Source organism: Macrobrachium nipponense, chromosome 10, assembly GCF_015104395.2.
Source record: "Macrobrachium nipponense isolate FS-2020 chromosome 10, ASM1510439v2, whole genome shotgun sequence".
Classification (NCBI taxonomy): Eukaryota; Metazoa; Arthropoda; class Malacostraca; order Decapoda; family Palaemonidae; genus Macrobrachium; species Macrobrachium nipponense.
This window is the reverse complement of record NC_087204.1, coordinates 32,727,661-32,733,660: the sequence shown is the minus strand read 5'-3', so window position 1 is coordinate 32,733,660 and position 6,000 is coordinate 32,727,661. Positions and strand designations below refer to the sequence as shown.

At 35.5% G+C, this 6,000-nt stretch overlaps 1 protein-coding gene across 1 annotated transcript in view; it reads right to left on the bottom strand.

The window, feature by feature from the left end:
* Positions 1–6,000, bottom strand: part of LOC135223554 (uncharacterized) — a 110,520-nt gene that overhangs the window by 45,312 nt on the left and 59,208 nt on the right. The window lies entirely within an intron of this gene.

Sequence of the window (6,000 nt, the reverse complement as noted above, 5' to 3'; positions counted from 1 at the left end):
AAAAAAATCAATTGTTCCGACACACTCGCCTTTTCGATCTCCTGAACTGAGATATTGCAATTCTTTCCACGGTGCAGCAAAAGCAGATTTGCACTTGCACAGTTCCTGAATTATATTCACAACGGTGTTCATATATGTTAATAGTACCTTATTTCGTGTGTGTATACACACCAACACACACGTACACACACGCACACACATATATACATATACATATATATATATATATATATATATATATATATATATATATATGAATATATATAGATAGAAAGATAGATAGATAGATAGATACAACATCTTTCACATAATTCTTTTATTATTAACTGATATTTATTAGAAATTAATCAAACGAAGGGTATATTCGCAACAAAGGAAACGATTCATTGTCATCGGGAAACACAGGTAGATGGTAATTATTAATGAACGAAGTTTGAATACAAATAGTAGCCCAGAGGTTTAAGGCATGTTCACACTAGGAAACAATGTTCGCAAACAAAATTTGCAAACTGTTTGCAAACAGGTTCTTGGAAACTGCTTGAAAACACTTTGCAAACACTTTGCAAACAGCTTGGAAACTGTTTGCAAGCAATGTTTTCTGTCCAGACCTCAGTAGCCTGTTGATGTAGCAGCCTTTCTATTCAGCTTGAAAGAGATGGGTGAGGAAGTTTTTAGAGAGAGGAGTGTCACGCACACGTGCACATGTGTACATATACATGTACCATGTGTACATATAAATATATACATTGGCACATCTACATATTATGTAAACATGAATATATGTATATGTACATGTATTCATATGTATATGTACATATACGTAAATATACAAACATATAAGTACGTATGTTTAATTGCATATAAATATTGAAATATATGTATGCATATATATTTATACACACATATATATAGACATATATATATATATATATATATATATATATATATATATATATATATATATGTGTGTGTGTGTGTGTGTGTGTGTGTGTGTGTGTGTATACATATATATTATACATGTGCATATATACATATACTCAAAAGAACACTAAATCTTTTCCCATTCTGGATGGGAAACAAATATACGGTAAAAAGTATTTACAAACTGTTTCCAAACTGTTTGCCTTAATAGGCTAGGGATCTCTTGGGTAGAGTACTCAAAAGATCGTTCATTCTAGATAATACAAAAAAATGTCTACTCCATCGACATAAGAATATTTATGTGGTTACGTTTTGTTTTTATTATTATAGAAAGTCGAACGTTCTAGAGAAGGCTCCTATGTGTAAACCACCAGCGCCTCCCCAAACCCACCCCACCCCCTAACGCTCCTCTCTCTCTCTCTCTCTCTCGCTCTCTCTCTCTCTCTCTCTCTCTCACTCTCTCTCTCTCATTGTGTGTGTGTGTGTGTGTGTGTGTGTGTGTAAGAGCGCGAGAGAGAATAAAATCTTTCTTTTTCTTTCTATTTGTCAGTGAGAGAGAGAGAGAGAGAAGAGAGAGAGAGAGAGAGAGTTCCTCGTCTGACAACTAGCACTCGAAAATGCAAACAAGATTTTTGTATCGGGTTTTCTTGGGTCCACACCAGTGTAGGTCATAAATAACTCCTTGGCTCTCAGCTTTTCCGATTTTGTTTTCCCCTATTCTCTCTCTCTCTCTCTCTCTCTCTCTCTCTCTCTCTTACGAGATTTCATCTGAACTGAGACTTTAACAGCAAGTATTGCATGGCTTTCGATACTGCTCTCTCTCTCTCTCTCTCTCTCTCTCTCTCTCTCTCTCTCTCTCTCTCTTTTATCTGAGCTGAGGCTGCAACTTCCAACACTTGCAATAAACTAAATAAGGAAATTCACTAAACCTTCATTTATAAGATAATACGTAGTGGTTTTAGATAGAAATTAAAAGGTATTTTCTTTGCCTTGTATTTTACTAGAAGCAATGACACACACTAGTATCAAAGCTTACATATTTTTCCATTTATTTTTTAATTTATTTTGTTCCTTTCAATCAGTGATCTCTTCTTTCTGTATTTCTCATTGTCTTCTGCCACTTCTTGCTAATAAACACCATAATATTCTTTGGAGGCTTGAATTCAACGTCAGTGGCCCTTGTGCGCTTGTTCCCTGTGAATTAGGTACATCTGAATAATAATAATAATAATAATAACAATAATAATAATAATAATAATAATAATAATAATAATAATATCCATATTCTTTGGAAGTCTGAATTTCAAGCCAATGGCCCCTGTAGGCTTGTTCAATATGAACAGGGTTCATTCCGAATAATAATAATAATAATAATAATAATAATAATAATAATAATAATTCTATTCCTGCCTTCAGAGCTCAAACTTGACTCGAACTAATCAACCGAGTGAGTTTGCGTCTAACTTCAAACATGTCTTGAGAAACCGGGCGATTCTCAACAATGGTCGAACTCGACTGCCCTACGTCTCGAGTTATAACTTCCTTTGGGTCATTCTCCTGCCATTTTTGGACGGGCAACTGCCCTTCGATTGGCATTAGCATGCAAGACAGACGCATCTTGCCTCGTGAATGGCAATTGCCACGCCCGGAATGGCCACTTGGAATTGGCAATAACCCATTTAGGCTTGTTATTGGCGCGGTCAGCGCTAATTACGAAGGCCACGTAAAGCGGAGATTTTTCAACCGTGAATTTTAGTCTAGACCTACTATATTTCATGAGTTGATCTTCAGTTGTTTTCTAAGTTACTTTTGGAGGGGGGCTGTGTTGGGGGGATTTGGGTGTTGGAGACTTCTTGAAAGTGTGTTGTGTTGTGGGGGGATTTAGATGTTGGAGAGAGTGGGATGGTAGGTGGTTTTGGAGGTCCTTGGAGAGGGGGAGGGCGCCGTGGAGGTCATTCCAGGTGGCCATTTGTGGCTCTGAGCGAAACCCCACCAGCGATCGTCATCTGTTCCCTGATGGGACTCATTTGGAGCAAGATGGTGTGGCTGCTGCTGTGGATCCTGTTCGCCGCCATCAGCCCCAATTGCCATCGCCGGTCCTTCCCCGAAAACATCCTGCCATTATATCCTGCCATTCCAGGATGCAGGTCGTGATGAGCGTTAAAGGCCGGGATTTACTGAGACACCAAAGAGAATGTTCGGAACTACAGTTTTCAGTTGTGCGGATTCTGTCGGCGATGTGGGGAACTCCTTGTTCACAATCCCTCTCCCCCCTAGTGGGAGATTGTGGTTAAAAGTCGCAGCTTCAATTAAGTGTATTTTGCAACAATATCTCTTTTAAAGTCGTATTGGAGTTTTAAATTTATTTCATGTTTAACACTTGTTTCGTATCATTTCGTATCATGAAATTTAGGCTGTCAGGTACCAGTATCAACTTCGAATACAGTTTTTTGCTACATTTTTTCTTAAATCATTTTAGATATTTACATTCATTTTTTGAAATTTGCCTGGATTTGTTTCGTAGAATTTTGGCTGTAGAACTAAGCACTTGTGTACTTCAAATGCCGTATACTGAAACATTTTCTTGAAAAATCTGATTGTTTTACAAAATTATTTCATTCTGACACTTGTTTTCTTTCGTAAAATTGAGGCTGACAAACCAAGCACTGGGTGGGCACTTTCGGACATTCAACTACTCAAGACAGTGAAATGAGGGAGTTGGAGTGGTTGGACAGCAAGATAAAGAGATCCAGAAAATGAAGGAGATGAACTACGATGGTCTAAAAAAAAACCACAATCGCACCGATAAGTTACAATTAGAGGTGTTGAAGAGGAAAACTGAAGAAAGGAAGCAGGAATAAAGATGAATTAAGAGGCTAAACGCGGGTGCAGCTAAGGTCCCAAAGACTGCAAACACCTTTGATTAATGCTTACAGTGTACCACATGAAGAACACTGGCGGCACAAACCTCCTACAAGCATTTGGCATTTTCTTATATGGTGTCTTATCTAACAAGGCAGGTTATGTCCTCCCAGAGTGAGACAATTCTTTTATTAGGGGATTGGAAAGGCCTGTGGAAAAGCCCAAAAAGGTCTGAAAAAGGTATTTCGCCTCGAGTTAAAAATGCAGGAATTTTAGGAAGGACATTTATGCTTTATTTATTAGGATGAAAATGTAGCAAATAATGTGCTTGTTAACGATACAGAACAATTATTTCCAATGAAATATAGAGGATCTATTTTAATTTTTGTTTGGCGAAAGGACGCACTATTTGACCGTAGATTTTAGCATGCGCCCCACTTTGTTGTACGTTACTGTGAAGTTTGGATCTTCTTGAGAAAACTGCATTTCAATGTTCTCTGTTTTTTCTGGGATGTTTCTAAGGGTTTTACGTGTCTGTAGCCCGCAGTTTATTGACGCTGAAATTAAAACTATTTATGATATTGCAATGAAACTTAAATACCCAAGGAATTTTGTAGATGTGGCATGGAAAAGAGCTAGAAAAACATTTTATTCAACTAATGACAAACTTGAATTTAGTAAGAATAACATTCTAAAATTACCCTATGATGAAAGGTTTTTAGATATTCCTAGAATTTTAAAGCTTTTTAACATAAATGTTGTTTTCAGTAATATTAATGTCAAGAGTTTAATAATGAAAAATTCTCCTAAAGATCTTCCAGGCTGCATATATGAAATTCCTTGCAAAAAGTGTTATAAAGTCTATTACGGACAAACCAGTAAATCTTTCACAACGTCTCAAACAGCATCAGTATTCTGTGAGAACTGGGCAAATATCGAATGCATTATTCGTACATATGAGAGATGTAGACCATCCTATTAACTGGAGTCACGCAAGAGCCATGATCCCATGTAATGACACAGTTAAAAGGAATATCATTGAATCTTGTTTCATCAAGTCAAATAATAGAAATGTTCTAAATTTAAGTCTTGGTTTATTTAAACTTGATGCTTTCATAATGAAAAAAGTTGTAGATAAATATAAGCAACAAAATTAATATATTCAGTTTTTATATGTTTTGGACTGTAAAGAAACTTTGTAATTTCGGTTAGGGTCAATCTGTTTAAGTTTGTGACCGTGTGATATCCGATAATCCTGGATTATCTCTTTTAATATTTGCCCTTTTGACAATTAACCATCTGGTATTCTTGATCTTGTTGTACCTGAGACCTTTCTCTCCAATTGTACCTCATTAACTCCTTGACAATATCTGAGTAAAGACGAAAGCGCTTGGATTTCTGACTATCATTTTCCTGTGGAATTCGCTTATTTATGAAGTCACGTGCATCTACTGTGATTTTTTAACCACATATATCTATAATATAATATATATATATATATGTGTGTGTGTGTGTGTGTGTGTGCACTATGTATGTATGTACATAAGTATATATGCATACATATACATATATATATATATATATATATATATATATATATATATATATCGTGTATATGTATTTATATATACTTATATACATACATACATAGTGCACACATATACAAACAATCTATATATAGTATATAATGTATATATATATATATATATATATATATATATACATATATATACAAATATATATATATATGTATATATATATATATATATATATATGGGATTATATATATATATATATATATGTGTGTGTGTTTATATATGTATGTATGTATGTATGCATTTGTACGTCTGTGTGAATGCGTGTGCGCAAGCGCTATAAAACCGGTCTGCTTACGTAATCCGGTCACAAACTCATTTTAAACAAGCATTATTTTACAGAATAAACAGAAATCACGTCGGGCACATCCCGTCATTTAACCCTTCTTTTTTTCACTATATCGTCTCGCTTTGCTATGCATTCGATGAAATACTCTGTCAGTCAAATGGTGAACGGAACTGGCAAATTTGGTGGAAATCAAAGCTGAAAATAAAAACAATTCATAACCGTCATTCGCAGGACGTGTTGGCAACCAAATGAAGGGGCTAGAATTCACAAGTGACGAATCCTGTCAGGTAGATGAATATTTTCCTGTAATGGATGTTGTTTTTCGAATGAGGA